This window comes from Trichechus manatus, unplaced genomic scaffold, assembly GCF_000243295.1.
Source record: "Trichechus manatus latirostris isolate Lorelei unplaced genomic scaffold, TriManLat1.0 scaffold00056, whole genome shotgun sequence".
Classification (NCBI taxonomy): Eukaryota; Metazoa; Chordata; class Mammalia; order Sirenia; family Trichechidae; genus Trichechus; species Trichechus manatus.
Window position 1 is genome coordinate 12,664,345 of NW_004443992.1, and position 20,327 is coordinate 12,684,671.

Consider the following 20,327-nt stretch of genomic DNA (forward strand, 5'->3'; position numbering starts at 1 on the left):
GTTACTCATTTACAGGAGTTCAGAAAAATGTTCAATCATGACGAAATGAGAAATTGATTCTGTTTTTTATAAATTAACTCGATCACTTGGATGCATTTGCTCTAATCACCTATAGTGAAAGACTAATATAAAACCTCAACAAGCAAACTGCCCTGAGCACTGGTCAGAAAAGAGTATTTTCTCAAGCGTGAACCTTTGACAAACCGAAGGAGTAATGTATGACAGTGACATAGGTTATTTCTAACAATTTAAGGAGCAACTTGTTTTTATAGAGTGCTTGATAAACATTTCCTATTCTGTCTTCCTAATTTCTCTGTGAGGAAGATGAATGGATGAAAACTTCTCTTAATTTTGAGGGAGAGAACAAATATATTAGTGTTTTCCTTATTTAATTTAAAAAAAGTGGTCAGTAGTATGGTTCTAAAAAATCTCTGCAACAGAAAATAATAGCATGCATTTTTATTTAAGAGAGAGAAAAATATCAAATTCATAAAAAATTAAAACTTAAGGCAAGTCCAGTTGAATTTGTGCTTACATGTTTTTTATTACTGAAAACTTGGCTTTTGAGAAGTTTCCTATTTTAAATTGAACTAGCCCTTTTCAAATATATGTAGTTTACAGTCAACCACTGCATTTTATTGTACTTATACCATGAATGACAACAATAATACTAATGTTTATTCAATTTACAAAATTGGTCCACTCTCAGTCTATTTTCTTCAGGACACAAGTGCCAAACTAAAAGCATTGACTAAAATAAACCATTCAACAGAGCACTCGATAACATGTTATAAAAACATTTCTCAAGTAACCATCCAAGTTCTGCCACTTCCAGGAAGTGCCAATTTAAAGCTAATAGTCTTGCAGAAGATTGAGGGTCAGCATTCTAGGACCACTCTGATCCCCTCTCCCTAAAACAGTTGCACAAGCGCAATAAATGTGTTGGCTTTCTCAACGAGTAAACTCAGATGAGACTCCAGTGGTAAACATTTGGAAGTCGTTCCTGTTTGATTAGGTGTATAGAGTATTGTATGTAGTTTAATTTTCTACTATAGCACTGGGCCAATGTAAGAAAATAATATATTTGCTAAAAAGATTGATGACTCTGTTTATAGGAATAGTCCTCAGCAGAATCAAGATGCATTCTTTAAAAAGTGTAAATATAATTCGTGAAGCATTTAAAGTAGCAATCCATATGGTTCAAACTAAAAATAAAAAGAAAGAAAGAAAAGGAATCTCCTATTTGCTGTGCAGTTTATACTGGATTCTTGCTTTATAAAGTTTCTAGGAATCCTCAAAGGCTAAAGGGCCTCACCAGGACCTTCTTTGTTTTTTGTTTGGTTGCTTCATTATTATATTACTTTTTTCTTTCTGTTTCTGCTGAACCTAAGCCAGTGTTTTAACTTGCAAATTACCGAGTCATTGTTCGTATATTGAAAAGGTGAGTGGGTTCCATTTATTTATTGTTGCTTATATTTTAAAGGCAGATAATTCTTAAGAACTTTCCTTATCTCCATCTCCCTTCCCTATTCCCCAGACACAAACATGAGTTAAAAATAGTTATCTATGTATATCCTTCTAGATAACATTCTACCTATTTATAATCTGCCCTATCTACATGTGTCTATATCACATGTACTGTTTCTTTTTAGAACAGTTGTGTAGTGTTATATGAATAAACCTTGATTTACAGTTTACTTTTCTCTGTTTAATGAAATTTGGTCTTATCTGATGGTTTTTTGTTTTTGCTTTTATATTTGGGATCCATTTGCATTTCTTATGTGTGAATTCCTTATTCATATCCTTTGCTAGTGTTTCAATTTGTTAATTATTTTCCTCGTTCTCTCGCAATCTATTATTTATCTTTTTAGTTTGATTGTGATCACTTTTACCATAAAAAAAAAAGGTTTTAGTCTTATCGTCAAATATTTCTACTTTTTCCTTCATGATTTTTGTGTTTTGTATCTATCTCATTTATTTTCTTCAATTAGCTTTAGAGGCTTTTTTTTTTTAATGTTTAGCAATTGATAATTTATTTTTATCCATAGTGTATAAGGTGGAAAAATTTTTTTTCTCTTTGTAACTTATTAATAACACTTGATTTTTCCATCCTTTATTGATTTGGAATGCAATCACATTGAATATTAAATTCCCTTACATACGTGGGTCATATTCTGGACTTTGTTGCTATTCTATGGATAACATTGGTCTTGCCCCATGCCAGCACTACCCTGTTTAGATTAACAACTCCAAACACCTTGTCATCGAGTTGATTCCGACTCATAGTGACCCTATAGGACAGAGTAGAACTGCCCCATAGGGTTTCCAAGGTGTAATCTTTATGGAAGCAGACACTCACATCTTTCTCCTGCAGAGCAGCTGCTGGATTCGAACCTCCAACCTTTCAGTTAGCAGCTGAACACTGAACCACAGCACCCCCAGGGTTCCTTAGATTACCAGCTATTGCATTGTATTTTGATAGCTTATAAGGCAAACTTCCTCTGATTTCTCTTCTTTTGTAGAGTTACTTTGGTGCTTCATATGCATTTACTCTCCCACTTGAATTTTAGAATCCGCTCATCAAGATGACTATAAAGAGTAAACAGAAATGTCTCTACTATATGTGTGTGTGTATTACAGTTAATTTCGATGCTTGCTGTTGGTTTCTGATGGAAACTTTTCATCAAGTTAACTATGTTTCTTTGTATTTCTATTTTCCTAAAAAGTTTAATTCATTTTGTTTTTAAATTAGAAATAGATATTGATTTTATTGACTTTAAAGATCTATCGAGTGATCATGTGTATTTTGTTTTTTATTGATATTGTCAAATACATTAACAGAGCCCCCATTATTAAATCTTCTATTCGTTTTGAATGCCTCTAAATTATTCTTTGCACTTGAAAGGATGTATATTTGATTAACTACAGGCATGTATATTAAAACCTTCTAGAAATGGGTAGCATATTATCTTTATTGTTGCTGTGTGGCTTCAAGTCAATTCCGACTCATGGTGACCCTATAGGACAGAGTAGAACTGCCCCACCGCGTTTCCAAGGCTGTAATCTTTATGGAAGCAGACTGCCACTTCTTTCTCCTGTGGAGTGGCTCGTTGGTTCGAACTGCCGACCTTTCATTTAGCAGCCAAGCACTTAACCACTGCACCACCAGAGCTCTTTGCATATTATCTGTGTGTCTAAAATGTAGGCGTAAAATTCTGATTACAATTTTACTCAATGACATTAATTCCTATGTATCTGTTATAATTCTTTGGTTTTTTTCTTTAATATTCTGCCTCAGTATTTTGTGAGGACTTTTGCCAGCATGTACGAGGTCACATTTAAGTCAGATCAAAAATGATTAAAATGATGGGTGAAAGGAAATTTATTATTAAATAATTGGATGTAACTATGCTTATTCAGTGGGGTTAGGGTGCCATTTAACAGACTGGATAGATACTTCTGGGTTTTTGAGAAAATCCATCTTTTCCTACTAATTGTAGACTTTCCTCTATTTATTTAAATTACCAAAATTACTATGTTCAGTCTGGATCCCTTTAATTTGTTCATAATTGAGCTTGTGTGGGTGCTGAGTTGGAAGCTCTCAGGAGCTGAATAACACAGCTGCCTCTTTGGCCTTTAGCATAGGGTTTTCCCCCAAAGAGCTGCCCTTGTTGGCAATATGCCAGGGAGTTATATTCAAAGACTTTTTGATGAGGTATAAGAATCTTTAATTTCCAGACCTGGTGTTTTATGACCCCATAATACTGTTTAAGAATTAGTTTGAATTATTCAGGGAACAGCAGTTAAGTATTTTGGCCCCTTCCTTGACCGAATCTGTAGCCCCTATCAAAGTTAAGTTTAAAACACTATTTGCCACAAGTTTTCTTTCTTTTTTTTTTTTTTTTTTTTACTGAGAGTTTTCTCTACTGTTTGAAACTGGTTTCCTCACTCCCACTTCAAGAGGGTGTTCTATAACATGATCAGGAACTGACTGAGGGCAGTGCCGATGGAAGATGCTGGCCAGCTGTCCTGCCTCTGTTAAATGAGAGGAAATGAGCTTAAAGTGATGCATGAGGCATTTAGACAAAATTTTAGGAAGTTTCCTGACAATGAAGATTGTTAACATTCCATGTCTTTAGTCTCTTAAAAAAAAAAATGGACGTGCCTTGAATGACTCTCCCTAACATCAGGATGATAGATAGATTGGCTACTTTTTTTTTCAAGATCTGTGTTTCAGCAGTTTTACTTTCTGGTAGTTTTTTCTAATTTTTTTTAATTAGAAAATGTTTGTAGATATCCACAGTTGGCAGTTGGAGTAAATTTTAAATCAACTGATGTCACTATGAGTTGGAATCAACTTGATGATAACGAGTTTGGGTTTTTTTTTTTTGATATATCAAGAATGGTAAATGTTTAAGTTACGTTATGACATTCTTCTCAGAGAGTAAGTAGCTCTATAGCTCTAGCATCATATAAAAGATGGACTAAAAAAGTTAGTTAACCCCGCTCGACTGCTCTAATACTTTATTTTTTTTTAATTATTTTTTAATGCAGTGAGGTATCTCCATAAGCATTCTTGGTAATAAGGCAAAAATCCTGAGGACTGAATAGATAGGAGTATTTTTTTTAATAAAACTGCATATGTTCATAACTGTGATGATGGTTTATCAATTAAGTTCATGAATTATTGATGATATATATTATAAATATAACATTTTATCTATATTCATGAGTATTCTTCGTTGTTCATCAATAAGTAATGCCTCTGAAGATGGCAAAAGCTGTATTAGATAATGCTATTTTGGATAACTTGACTTAAAAAAAAACAAGGAGAAACACAGAAAACTTAATTAGTGAAGATTTAATGGCAATATAAAAAAAAAAGTGTGTCTATTTATTGTTTACAGTAGACAAGAAAGAGAACAAGGGTATAATCAGATGTATGTCCTGAGCTTTAAGAAGACAAAATAAGGAAGTATAGAGAACAGTTATTCATTCATTAAACAAATATTTAATTACAGCCTACTGTGTGCCAGGATGCATATTAAACACCAGGGGTTCAGAAGTAAATGTGAGAGATGGTGCATGCTACATGGGCCTAGACTGAAACTCTCAAGGCTTTCTTGAGAGGAAAGGAAAAAGGAAAGGAAAACTCAAGCCTCAAGACATGATTTCCAAAAGGAAATTCTGACATTATGACGATAACTTATCTTAGAGAGGAAGACAAGGGAGAGGCATCTGGAGACCCTAGTGTGGATGCATCAAAAACCCACTGATAACCCTGGCTATGTAGAAAAGAGGAAGAGAGAAGCAAATAGTAGAGGAAAGAGTAATGATAATAAAAGAAATAGATGCAGGAAGGGTGGAACGGTTGCATGAGATGAGACTCGCAAAACCTGATAATAGTAACTAGACACCCAGACTATTTTTAGAGCACAAAAAAGAAAGTGGGTGAGGTGGCCTGTTGTGTAGAGCACCTGACAGATGTTGGGTTGAAAGCAGAGTCCTCTATCCCTGTGTTAATTGTGTCTTCATGCAATAAGAGAACCATGTTTAAACTGGAAAAGCGTGGCTGCCAGGGAATGGGAGGCTAGACAATTTATATTCCTGAGCACTAAAAGGATTGTGATTGTAAAGCAGCTGTCCCTGGTTATTAGAAATTATTAAGAGTAGGTTTCACACTGGAAGACAGGAAGCAAATGACCGCTTTTTATATAGATGATGAATTCCAGAAGCAACTAGTGATCTCCATGCTGATCTTCAGATTTCTGTGTTTGTAAACTCAATGGGGAAAAAAAAAAGTGGTATTCACCAGCGACCTCCATGGTTTCCCCAAAACAATTGATATTTCCTTTCATTTTTTGATAGGATTTCTAGACCAATAAATCAGGGAAATGTTATAAATATAGGGTATTTTGGTTTTTATAAAAGTATTTCACATTTTTTGTGATTGAGACTTATGGGTCAAGTTATAAAGTAGATAATAGCATTAGAATGCCCTTTCCTGAAATGTGCTATTTTAATGACTCAGTGTCACCGTGAAGGAAATTAGATGACCAGAAAAATCAAACCTATTGCTGTCACGTTGATTCCAACTCGTAGCTACCCTATTGGACAGAGTAGAACAGCCCCATTAGGGTGTCCAAGGAGCAGCTTGGTGGATTTGAACTGCCGACCTTTTGGTTAGCAGCCTGACCTCTTAACCACTGCACTATAGATGACATACACCATAAGTCTCTGTACTTGATCCCTCCCAGTGTGCTTTAATAACCCTCAATAAAATTTGATAAAGACTAGATGTGTGAGATTTGTATGAAGGCATGAAAGACATTCTTAACCAAACTTTTAGAAGACATGGATCCTGGGGCTACAAATGGTCTTAAATGTTGCCATGCAGTTTTCTTACTAAGTTTATATTTTTCCAAGCTGGGGGATTGTTAAGTGGAATACATAGTTAATTTAAAACTTCAATCTGGAAGAAAAACTCAAAGCTCTATTTTCCCACAAAAGATATAAAGAAAACTAAAGTTTGGAAATATTTATACCTTAACCAATGATATTCTGTCAGTAACAAACCCATGCAGATTTTTATTAAATTTACTTCTGTATCTTTAGAGTATTGTTTGTGGGCTATAGAAAATCTTGATCAATGGAGAAACTGCCTTATCCTTTTAGAGTGAAATATTTTGGATTCCAGTGGTGTCACTAGAGGGGTTGGGGGGGGGCTGCAAATCATACCACCTGACACTGTCAGAGGTGGTAACACCAAAATGACCATATGGTTTTAGGTGATGGAGATAGCCACGGGTGAGACAGCACTGTTGGGGGATGGGCCGCCAAGGCAGTGGTGTCACTAGGATTGATATCACCCCGTCACCCAGTGTCGTAACTTGTCTCCCCCCTCCCTTCACCTGCCAGTCAGGGTGTGAGTGCCCAGGTGTGGTGCCTGCCACTGGGCGGAGAGGAGGGTCTCTGCTTTGGCCAGTGGGAGAGGGAGGAGCTGTGGAGTGCTATGAGGGTGGGCTGGCAGGGGCAGACCATGCCTCAGAGGCATGTGGCCCTGCATGGGATGGGGCAAGACTGGGCTGCTCCTCCCACCGTGGGGGTTATGTAGGCTGGTCCTGCCCACCGGGCAGAAAGGGGATGACACCATGAGTTACCGCACTGAGTGACACCAACCCTAGAGATGCCACTGCTGGACTCCTCTTAAAACTTGGACTAGTACGTGGAGTGCTTTCTTCAGTATATTTTGTATCTCAGTTGAGGCTCGACATCTCGGATACTAAACCTTGTAAATAAAGCCAAATTTGACCCTTTCCTTCTTGTTTACCTTTGTTTCCTATGCCATCTTTATTTTTGTTAATATTTAAAGAAAGTCTGAGTTGCTTTTTAAAGAACTTTTGTATTAATATAAGAACATTTTCATAAAAATATGAAGCTAGGAAGCTGTAAAAACGATGTGGGGGCAGTGTCTGACCTCCTCTGATTTCACAAGGGGGAAGGAGAACCAAGACTAACAGCCCAGTGCCGATTCCTGTGAGGCAGGGGTCAGACATGCCTCCTCTCTCCACCATCTTTACCAACTCTAACACCAACCGTCCTTCCCACAGCACTTTCTACTTCTCTGCTAGGTTCGATAATTCACTGCAATGGCTACACTGAACTCACAGACCATACTCACAATTATGGGGTTTATTAGGGAAGTAACAGTTACAATTCAGGCTCAGGAACACTCAAGGATACCGTTCTTTCATCAGGACAACCTCTTCTAGCTGTGCTCGCAGGCATGCCTCTCCCTGGCCCTAGGCCTCTGCCCAAGGGCGCTCAGCTTTCTCTCTCCATGGACCAGGAAGCCCACTGTGCCATCTCCTGCTGCCATGTCTCTCCTGCCACCGCTTCGCTTCTCACTGTCTTCAGGGTTACAGATTGCTCTCTCTCTGTCTCTCTTTCTGTCTCTCTCTGTCTGTCTCCTGCTTCCAGGAGCTTCTCAGCATAGGGGTCCTGGGTCCAAAGGATGCACTCTCTGCTCCTGAGTATTCTCCCTTGGTGGTGGTAGGATCCTCCTCTCTGCTCTGGAATTGACTCTCTTTTAAGATCAATCTCCCTGGTGGGCCACAATTACCCTATCGCCCAATCACCTGTGTGGGAGTTACAAGACCATGGCTAGAAAGGTCAAAATAATCAGTCGCACTTAAGAAGTTATTCAGAGAATGAAACCAAATGCTTAAATCCTTCTAAATACAAGCCAAATCCATTTTAATTGTTTTGAACTGAGAGTTTAGTTAGCTGAAAATAATATATAAATACACAATTAAGTATTAATGCGATAATAAAGTAAAATATATTAATATATATTAAATGAACTTTGACAGTTTCATAATTATCTCTTCTGAATTATATTCTTAATGATAAATAGTAATTAATGATTAAATTATAAAAATTGACAATACTTTATTCAGAGATTAAAGCTACTTTAGGCTCAATATTTGCAGTTTGTTCTTTAAAAAGCAAAATATCTTTAGTCTTGCATATTTTTATTCTTACACATCCATATCTGTATGCTTATATTCTAAGTTTTCTCCAAAGTGGAGTACTGAACAGTTTTTTAATCTATATTCTTTAGGAACAGTCTAGCCTAAATGTTGTTTTCTATGCCTTTGCTTCTACAACATTCTTTTACTTGTAAAGTTTACTATTGAATATATGTAGTATGATTTATTTGTCTAATATAGTTTGGTCAGAAGTGGCGTTTCCAATTTTTCACTCTTACAAATAGTAATGTATTAGGCCTGCTAGTGCATAAATCTTTGGGAACAATCAAAATTTCTTCATCATTGTAAATTTCTGTAAGTATTACTCCTTGGCCAATGGTATATAAAGATATAGGCTTTTGATGCATATGGCCAGTTGCCCTCCAGCAAGATATATGGAAGAATCAGAGCATTGTCTTTTTAAAAAATTTTTGCCAATTTTATATGCTTAAAAGAGTATTTTTATTTTATTTTTTAAGTGTTTTCTGTGATTAAACATTTTCCGTATATTTATTGACTGTATATTTTCTATAGTGAATCATCTGATCATGTCCTCTGTAAGGCTGAAAATTTCTAAACTAAATATCATTTTATGAAAGTAAAATTTTATTCTATGTTAAAGGTCAAAGCTCAGCTCTTGCCCATAGGGAAGGAAAAAGATATTTTACTTTCACTTTCCTAAAGCTAAGTATGTTACTAGCTCCAAAGTACATAATTAATTAATACGTCTGTGTCTTTCATTAAATGGTTAGAAAATGATTAGCTAAACATGAATCAGAGGCGGAGTCTGAACTCAAATTTATTTATGGTAAAAAAAAATGCTCAGTTGGGGCAAGTCAATTAATCTTTTGTAAATTATTTTTTAGTTCTTCATTGCAGCACTAAAACTAGTATACTTTATATACAGATGTTCTGGCTGCTTTAAACATGTTAGTTCAAAGGGTATTGTCACCATAAACACCTACTCTGCTTTTATAAGACTGGAAAGTTGTCCAAGGCTTGAAGATATAATTTCAGTTCTGTGTAAAATTCATCTGTCCACCCATTCATTCATTCATCCATTCAACAAATATTTATTGAGTGCTTCCTCTTTGTCAGGAACTGTTCTAATTACGACACATCAGTGACATCAGACAACAATATCTTATTTCTGTAGCTTACCTTATAATAGACATATTCTCATGAACAAAGATTGAGAGGTTATGGATATAAATGGCAATAACAAAATAAATTGATAATGACACCAAAAAGGATATCCGATGTGACAAACACAAAGGTCTATGGATTGTGGAAAGAAGAAACATGCTAGGAAGGCTAATGTTTCAATACCCACTTGGTTTCTAGTGTTCATAAAAAATGATAACGAGGAAATCTATTGAATGTTGGCATAAAAATTAAAGTGAAAATTAAAACAGAGATCAAATTGGAAATTGACTAATCAAGAGTGATGGTTTCAAATGAGCTGGGAATAAACTTATGTACCCACTGCTGAGCCAGGAACTAGTTGGCATAATCCCCAATTAATTCAGAATTGTCTTGAAAGAATAGTGAGAGCCTGCTAGGATTTCAGCTGAAATTCCTTAAAAGTGAAACAAGGGTGTAGCAAGAAATTGGAAACCATGTAGCCTATTTTCCAATTTTAGAAAAAATTCTAGCAGCATCGAACTTGAGTAAAAAATGAGTTACAACAGAGATTATCATCTGCTACTTCAATAAATCAGTAGTTATCAGATAAACAATCCCAGTGCTTTCTCTGGACCAGGAAGAGTAGAGGAAAATGACAAGTAATGTGACAAAATCTTCTGGCTCTACACTAACAGTGAAACCTTACCAAAGATCGAAGAATATGCTTGTTAGTATAAATATAAGTTTCCACAGAAATGTAATCAAAGCTTGGTAGTTTTAATGTCTTAGTAGTCACTTGAGTGATATAGCAAAGAATGATGAAGTGAGTTTGGGAAATGCTGAGTTCAAGTTAAACAAGCTTCTTCAGTACAAGATTACTGACAACCTTTAATGTGCTTTGTGTGCGTGGTCAGGCTCTTTAAGATATAATATATGCAGCATTTCCCAAACTCTTTTGATCACAGAACACTTTAACATAGACCATCTCATAGGACTAGTGCTCTGAGTAATGTCCCTGGCAAAGAGAAGATGCTTGTGAAGTTTAAAGGTGATGTGTAGCAGCCAGACGGATCTCAGGTGGTGCAGTCGTTAAAGCAATCTACTACTAACTGAAAGGTCGGCAGTTTGAAACCACCAGTGGCTCCAAGGGAGAAAGATGTGGCAGTCTGGTTCCGTAGAGATTTCCAGCCTTGGAAACCCTATGGGATCTCTATGAGTCGGAATCAACTCAACAGCAGTGGGTTGGTTAGGGTAGCAACCAGAGCAGGGTGAGTGAGGGAAGGGTTGCCAACAAGCTGAGACATGTAGAGCAATGCTGTGCAGTGGGATGCAACCTGACAGAGTCTTCAGGGTAGAAAGATTTCCACAGCCACTAAATAACTGCAGAGCAGTGTGAAAGAATAAGGCTATCACCAAACATGAATTAACCATGTGGCTGCCTGTGCTGTGATATGCAGCAGATAGAATAGCACAAGTATAGTAAATTAACCTCTAATACGTTACAGAATGTCTGTGGCTAGAAACTAGTGACTTTCCCTTGCCAGTTGCCTTTTAGTCGACTTTGACTCATGGCGACCCTATGTGTGTCAGAGTAGAACTGTGCTCCATAGGATTTTCAATGGTTGATTTTTCGGAAATAGAACCTGACCTTTGTTCCAAGGTGCCTCTGGGTGGACTGGAACCTACAACCTTTTGGTTAGCAGCTAAGCACATTATCCATTTGCACCACCCTGGGAGTCTGACTTTCCCTTACACGCAGTAAAAAGACCAGACTTCTCATCCCAGATATTTAAGACAGTCATGATATCAATCTAGAATATGACGAGGAAAAGGAAGAAAAGAATTAGCAGTAAATGTAATAGAAGTAGCTGGTGTTTTTTGAGCAATTACCACGTCATGACTTTTTCACATAGCAATTCTACCGCCATTTTGCAGATGATGCAACCAGGGTTTAAAAAAATTGACTTGTTGAAGGTGTTGTAGCTCATAAGTAGTATGGTCAGGATTTGAACTCAGGCCTATTTAATTTTGATGCCTGGACTCCAGATCATTATGTTTTTCTGATTCAGGTTAAACCAAAAACCAAACCTGTTGCCATCGAGTCGATTCTGACTCATAGTGAAAGTCCCTGTCTTAACTCCAAAATAGAAGACCCAGTCTCTCTTCTGTCCTATTTAAATTAAACCTTTCATTCAGGACCCACTCAAATCTTGCCTGCTCCAGGAGGTTGTCATTTTTTCCAGCTCTTTCTCTCAACCCCTATAGCAATCAACCACCGGTAATGCTAATTTTAAACCAGAATTGCATACTCTTTTGGATACCTACTGAGTGAGAATTTTTTTTTCCCCACTCCAATCAGATTACAAACCTCTGGTAGGGCATAACACACTTCTTTGGCAACCCCCTCACTGCTCGATAATCCAAGGAGGAAGAATGCATGAATGGATAGTGTTAGAGCAATCTGGCTGCAATCTCACAAACTCCATTTATCTGGTGGACTTTTCGGTGATCTTACTAAGTAGGCAGGTTCTCCGTTCCTATATCAAAGGATGGAATGAATAAGTGAATAAAAATGCTAACAAATAACTGAGTGGATTAAAGTGCAAATAAATGTTTGATTTGGGTAGTACAGTAGAATAGGAATTAACGTATTTTAAGAGGGTACAGAATATATTACTCACATTTACTTACCCAAACTAGTTTTATTTGTTTGCCAGAAGAGTATTTAGGAAGGTTCATAAAGAGAAATATATTTAAGGAAAGACTCAGGAAATACAGAGGCCAAGAGCCTCAATTTCTTTACAGTCACTTAAAGAGCAAAAGCAGTTGTTTAAAACTTGAAGAGCTGTGGGCTTTATTTCCTAATTGGAGGAATCTATGAATAAATTAGGTAATCACTTGACATAATTGATTTAGATCATGTGATTTCACTTGCACTGCCAGGGAGGATTAATTAGATCAAATTGTTTGTGGCCCCTCCTAGTCTTCTATCACTGACATTCTTTTTTCCTTTTTTATTCCATGATAATTTCCTTTTGTTTTTGATATCTTAAGAAGTATATATTTTTATTATTTAATTTTAATTTGTTAGAAGTTTTTCCTCTTGTTTGTGGAATTAGAAAAAGTTAGAGATAAAAATTACCATAATCAAAACCAAACAGTGTGCTTTGTATTTATGAATCCCATTTTAATTTTCCATACATCTGTTTGCACAAGAATAGCATAGTCTGTCCATAAACCTAGTGTTGTGGGAATTATATTCAAAACATGGCTGGACTGCTTGCTGTTACCTGCAGCAACATGAAATTGAATTACATTAGTATACAGCAATTTGGTTGCATGTCAGTTGTGGCAAATATCCTGTAAGCTGAATATTTAGGTATTTTGCTCACCTTGGGTCACACAGTATTAGTTGACATGATAAATATCCCAAAGTGATACCAAAAAAACTTGAATCGAAGAATACAGTTGATTCAAAATAAATTGAAAATATTCTACAAGGCTTAAATTCTTGGTATAAGCTTATCTAGTACAGACTCACAATTTATGCAAATTTTTATACACAAAGCAATTTTATATTTCGGTTTAATCAAAGAATAATGCAAGTGCTCTGCATTTACTACAGCCTCCTTTTGCTGAGACAACTGAGGAATCTTTAAGGTCCTATATTTATATGCCTTGATTTGTATAATGTGCAGCATAGCTGCTTGATGGTGATAGAATGTATAACTTTTAAATGGGCTAAATGAACTAACCTTTTAGATATTATATTTAGATATTATTAATATAATATTTAGATATTATATCCCTTTAAAAAATAAAAACAAATAATACTTAAAGGGCTTATCCATCACCAAGCCATAATTTAAAAAAAAAAAAAAAACATTGTCATGGAGTTGATTTCTGACTCATAGTGATCCTATAGAACAGGATAGAACTGACCCATAGGGTTTCTAAGGCTATAAATCCTTACAGAAGCCGACTGCTGCATCTTTCTCCTGTGAAGTGGCTGGTGAGTTCAAACCGCTGACCTTTGGGTTAGCAGCCAAGCTCTTAACCACTGTACCACCAGAGTCCCAGTGGTTAAGGAAAGACACATAATTTAGGGATGTTGATATATTGAAATGTGGTCTCTAGAATCATTAAAGGCAAGAATATCTCAAGACAGCTGTCATGGTTTGAATTATGTCCCGCCAAAAATGTGTTTATCAGTTTGGCTGGGCCATGATTCCTGGTACTGTGATTTTCCTATATGTTGTAAATCCTGCCTCTATGATGTTAATGAGGGAATATGGGTGGCAGTTGAGTTAGTAAGGCAGGACTGGATCTACAAGACTGGATTGTGTCCTGAGGCAATCTCTTGAGATATAAAAGAGAGAAGTGAGCAGTGAGACATGGGGACCTCATACCATCAAGAAAGCAGTGCCGGGAGCAGAGCGCGTCCTTTGGACCCGGGTCCCTGCGCAGAGAAGCTCCTAGTCTGGGGGAACACTGAAGAGAAGAAGGCCGACAGAGAGAAAAAGCCTTCGCCTGGAGCTGATGCCCTGAATTTGGACATTTAGCCTACTTTGACTGTGAGGAAATAAACTTCTCTTCATTAAAACAATCCACTTGTGGTATTTCTGTTGTAGCAGCACTAGGTGACCAAGACAACAGCTCAGTCTAATTGTTCACCCCACTGGGGAAAAAAATGATGATAAGAATCATCACTAATGGACTGGGAATATCACATCCTTAAAAAGAAGGTGATAGTCCTAAACAGTTGTTCAATATGTCATCAACATGCACTTTTCTAAGCACATTTAGAAGTTTCCTTTTGAAAATAAAATGCTAGTTTATAAGCGAAATACTTAGAGAAGCTTATTTAAATGAAAAGACAGAGTCTCTTTCTTTTCTTTTAAGTTGGAAAAGAGATTTTCTATGAATAATTGATATAAAACTAAGAAATATTCCTAAGGGTTCACTTTGGACTACATTGTTCCTTATTTTAATCCGGCAATGACCTGAAAAGTTAATCTATTTGGAAAATCCAACACTCTTAAAATGAAAGTAAGAGACACTGCTTTAATAATTACTCCCTTTTAGCCATGAAAGGATCTCTAGTGGCTCAGTGGGTTAGTGCCCAGCTGCTAACTGGAAGGTCAACGGTTCGAAACCATCAGCTATTCCATGGGAGAAAGATGTGGCAGACTGCCTCTGTAAATATTTCAGTCTTGGAAACCCTATGGGGCAGTTCTACTCTGTCCTCTAGGGCCACTATGGGTTGGAATTGACTCGATGGCAATGGGTTTATTAGCCATGTGTTCTTTGCTGTTCAAGAGAATAAAGGAATAACTGCAAAATATATGACAAAGTATTAACATCCTTAATGTATGAAGAACTTTTATACGCTATTAGAAAATAAATACTTCGTTACAAAATTGGACAAATACATGATCAGACAATTCACAAAAGAAACAATTCAAATGACCAATAAATATGAAATATATCCAACCTCACAAATAATTAAGGAAATTAAGATATTATATTGACAAAGATTGGTAAATGATGAAATAGCTTTGTCCCAGTTATTGAGTATTTAAATTGACATTACTTTACTGCAAGGTAATGAAGTAATTGTGTGAGGCAACTTAACACTATATTTTTAACCAGTAATTCCATGTCTAGGCATTATCCTACAAAAAAATTCAAAGAGTTGACCAAGATTTAAGGGTAAGGCTTTTTCCATATAGTGAACTTAATTTTTCAGCAATTAGAGGGTTAGTGAAATTATAGCTTAGCAATCTAATAGATATAATAGACTATTCCCACTGCCATCGAGTCAATTCCAGCTCATAGTGACCCTATAGGACAGAGTAGAATTGCCCCATAGGGTTTCCAAGGCTGTAAGTCTTTACGGAAGCAGACTGCCACATCTTTCTCCCACACAGTGGCCAGTGGGTTCAAACTACAAACCTTTTTGTTAGCAGCCGAGCACTTTAAACCACTGTGCCACCAGTGCTCTTTAATAGACTATTATGCAACCAATAAAAATCTTCAGACTATTTAATGACATGGAAAATGTTAATGATAATATGTCAGCTGAAAAAAGGTAGGATACAGAATATTAGCTTGTGTGTGTGTGTTTGTGTACAGAAGCACAAAGACAGTCCTGTGTGAATTGGGCAAATTTTCTGAGTTCCTACATACAGTAGTCTCCAATTTACTATAGGTTTCTGTTCCGACAACTACTCCGTTGTAAGTCGATTCTGACTTAAGCTGAATACCTCTTTTTTTTTCCAGTTTTCATTATTATTGTCTTTTATTATCAGTGTTTTTAAAAATCTGGTCTTTATTTGTCTTTGGGAGCTGGAAACATTACGTCAGAAAATGTTGTTGTTGTTGTTAGGTACCGTCCAGCTGATTCCGACTCATAGCAACCCCATGTACAACAGAATGAAACACTGCCCAGTCCTGTGCCATCCTCACAATCGTTGCTATATTTGAGCCTATCGTTGCAGCCACTGTGGCAATACATCTGGTTGAAGGTCTTCCTCTTTTGTGCTGACCCTCTATTTTACCAAACATGATGTCCTTCTCCAGGGACTGGTCCCTCCTGATAATATGTCCAAAGTACATGAGATGAAATCTCACCGTTCTTCCTTCTAAGGAGCATTCTGGCTGTACTTCCAACACAGATTTATTTGTTCTTCTAGCAGTCCATGGTATATTCAGTATATTTCACCAACACCATAATTCAAGTGCATAGATTCTCTTCTTGTCTTCTTTATTCATTGTTCAACATTCGCATGCATATGAGGCAATTGAAAATGCCATGGCTTGAGTCAGGTGCACCATAGTCCTCAAAGTGACATCTTTACTTTTTAACACTTTAAAGAGGGCTTTTGCAGCAGATTTCCCCAATGCAATTAAAAAAAAAAAAAAAATACTGCCATCGCATCAACTCTAACTCATAGGACCCTACAGCACAGAGTAGAACTGCCCCTTGGGGTTTCCAAGGCTGTAAATCTTTACAAAAGCAGACTGACACATCTTTCTTCCACAGAGTAGCTGGTGAGTTCTAACTACCAACCTTTTGGTTAGCAACAGAGTGCTTTAACCACTGTGCAACCAGGGCTCCTCACTCAATGCAATACATCATTTGATTTCCTGATTACTGCTTCCATGGGCACTGGTTATGGATCCAAGTAAAACAAAATCCTTGACAACTTTAGTATTTTCTCCATTTATCATGGTGTTGCTTATTGGTCCAGTTGTAAGGATTTTTGTTTTATGCTGAGGTGCAATCCATACTGAAGGCTGTAGTCTTTGATCTTCATCAGTAAGTGCTTCAAGTCTTCTTTGCTTTCAGCAAGCAAGATTGGGTTATCTGCATATTGCAGGTTGTTAATGAGTCCTTCTCCAATCCTGATGCCGCATTCTTCTTCACAGAGTCCAGCTTCTCAGCTTATTTGCTCAGCACACAGATTGGATAAGTATGATGAAAGGATACAACCCTGACGCACACCTTTCCTGATTTTAAACCATGCAGTATCCCCTTGTTCTGTTCGAACAACTGTCTCTTGGTCTATGTATTGGTTCTGCATGAGCACAATTAAGTGTTCTGGAATTCCCATTCTTCTCAGTGTTATTCTTAATTTGTTATGATGTATACAGTCGCATGCCTTTGCATAGTCAATAAAACACAGGTAAACATCTTTCTGATAGTCTCTGCTTTGAGCCAAGATGCATCTGACATCATCAATGATATCCCTAGTTCCATGTCTTCTTCTGAATTTGGCTTGAATTTCTGGAAGTTCCTTGTAGATGTACTGCTACAACCGCTTTTGAATAATCTTCAGCAAAATTTTACTTGTGTGTGATATTAATGATATTGTTAGATTATTTCCACATTATATTCGATCACCTTTCTTTGGAATGGGCAAATATAGAGATCACTTCCAGTCGGTTGGCCAGGCAGCTGTCTTCCAAATTTCTTGGCATAGATGAGTGAGCATTTCCAGTGTTGCATGGGTTTGTTGAAACATCTCAATTGGTATTCTGCCAATTCCTGAAACCTTATTTTTCGCCAATGCCTTCAGTGCAGCTTGGACTTCTTCTTTCAGTACCATCAGATCTTGATTAGATGCTATCTCCTAAAATGGTTGAACATCAACCAATTCTTTTTGGTACAGTGACTCTGTGTATTCCTTCCATCTTCTTTTGATGATTCCTGCATCATTCAATATTTTGCCCATACAGTCCTTCAGTATTCCAACTTCAAGTTTGAATTTTTTCGTTTAGTTCTTTCAGCTTGAGAAATGCCAAGTGTGTTCTTCCCTTTTGGTTTTCTAACTCCAGGTCTTTGCACATTTCATTATAATACTTTATCTTCTTGAGCCGCCCTTTGAAAGCTTCTGTTCAGCTCTTTTACTTCATCATTTCTTCCATTTACTTTAGCTACTCTACATTCACGAGCAAGTTGCAAAGTCTCTTCTGACATCCTTTAATATTTTCTTTCTTTCCTGTCTTTTTAATGACCTTTTACTTTCTTCATCTATGATATCCTTGATGTCATCCCACAACCTGTCTGTTCTTTGGTCATTAGTGTTCAATGTGTCAAATCTATTCTTGAGATGCTCTAAATTCAGGCAGAATATACTCAAGGTTGTACTTTGGGTCTTGCGGACTTTTTAAAAATTTTCTTCAGCTTCAACTTTAACTTGCATCTGAGCAATTGATGATCTGTTCCACACTTGGCTCCTGGCTTTCGTCTGACTGATGATAATGATAACATCAGCAAATTACATGCTGCAACACTGTATGTAGTACATGTTAGTAACAATGAACCAAAAAAAAAAAAACCTAAACCCATTGCCATTGAGTCGATCCCGACTCATTGTGACCCTATAGGAGAGAGTAGAATTGCCCCATAGAGTTTCCAAAGAGCAGCTAGTGGATTCAAACTGCCGACCTTTTGGTTAGCAGCTGAGCTCTTAACCACTGTGCCACTAGGGCTCTGTTAGTAACAATAAGATGTAAAAAAAAAAAAGGTGGACGCTTGTAAATGTGGTTCACCTTAAATCCAATACATCATAAGTCAGGGACTACCTGTATGTATGTATGTGTGTGTGTGTGTGTGTGTGTGTGTGTGTGTGTGTGTGTGTGCATATCTATAAGAGAGACTGTGAAGTCAGCCAAATGTTAAACGTTGCTTTTCTCTCAATGGCAGTTGCATAGATAATTTTTATATTATTATTTATACATATTTTAAATCTACCATAAATATGTATATTTTGAATCTACCATAAATATGTGTTACATTTATTATTAGAATAAATAAATTGGCAGTATTAAAGTAATTTAAAAATAGAATGAAAAATCAGGCAGTTATGTCCATGGTAGAAAGAAATGGGTATATTTAACTGGGAAAAGAACTAAGGGTAAGGGAGGATTGCCAGGGTGTATCGACTGACTTCATATTATTGAGGGACTATCAACTGGAAGAAAGGATAAGAATATTTATGGAGCAGACGATGTTATGTTTATTAATGTTAGACACATTTCAGATCAACATGGAAAATTACTCCTTAACAGTTAAAATGGAATTAGATAGGAATGCATTCCTCTGTAATGCTTAAAGAATCTTACTAGCAATGGTGTGATAAACAGGGAGTTAGTTGTCTCCCATAACATGAAATCTGAACAGGGGCAATAAAGTGGCTCTATGAAGCCATCAGAGACCTGGGCTCCTTCTGTTTTTCTACTCTGCTATTCTTGGCTCTCTGGCTTTTGTCCTCATATTTATTACTTTCAAGTGTCCAGAGGCTGCTGTATCTTCAGCAATTGTATCCATGTTTTAGGCCAAAAGGAAGCGATAGGGGCAGAAGACAGAAGCGTGTGTAGCAGCCTTCCCTTTATATCAGGAAACCAAAAATTCTCTAGGAATGCTGCCTAGCAAACTTCTACTTTCATCTCATTGTCCAGGACTGCCACATGTGAAGTACCTTCTAGCCAGGAGGTAGCTAGGGAGAACAGGGTTGTTGGTGACATTGGTTCAGCCAGCTTACAGTGTCTGCCATAGCTGCCCTATAAGGATGTGAGCTTCTGGTCATTTGATGTGTATAGAAGCACAAAGAATATCCTGTGTGAGCTGGGCAGATTTTTTGGGTTCCTTTAGATCTCAGTCTTTAAAGACTATTATTCCAATCATATTTTGGTAGAATTATAGATCAGCAGAAAAGTGGTAAGAGAGCAAAGTCCAGATCCTCTGTCCATGGTCAAGGTCAAGCTTGACTGACTATATTTAGACTGGAGCAGAGGATGAGATGTAAGAGTTGCTTGGAAAAATGGTGGTGCCATTTTGAAATCAAAGAATATGGTGAAAGAACAATATTTAGGAAGGAGATGCCTAGATGGAAAGCTATAACAATAAATTAAGTCTTTTTCTTCTTAGTGACCAGAAAGCAATGACTTTAAGCTTGTTTATGTCCTGAATTGTTGAAACAATTCTGCTGGTGGAAGCAGACAAGAATTTTTCCCCTCGTTAGTCACTATAGGCAGAAGGTCTAGAGCCTATGAGCTTTACAAGGTTTATCAAAATATCTGCTAAATGAAAAAAAAATTGATTCCAAAGTATGAAAATAAAACCAAAATTTGAAAATAATAAAGTTTTAGTTAAGTATTGTCTTA

The 20,327-nt window shown here is 36.8% G+C and overlaps 1 protein-coding gene across 1 annotated transcript in view; it reads left to right on the forward strand.

Annotated features, from left to right (window-relative positions):
* PARD3B (par-3 family cell polarity regulator beta) overlaps positions 1–20,327 on the forward strand; it is a 588,698-nt gene that overhangs the window by 286,892 nt on the left and 281,479 nt on the right. The gene's annotated exons all lie outside the window — the stretch shown is intronic.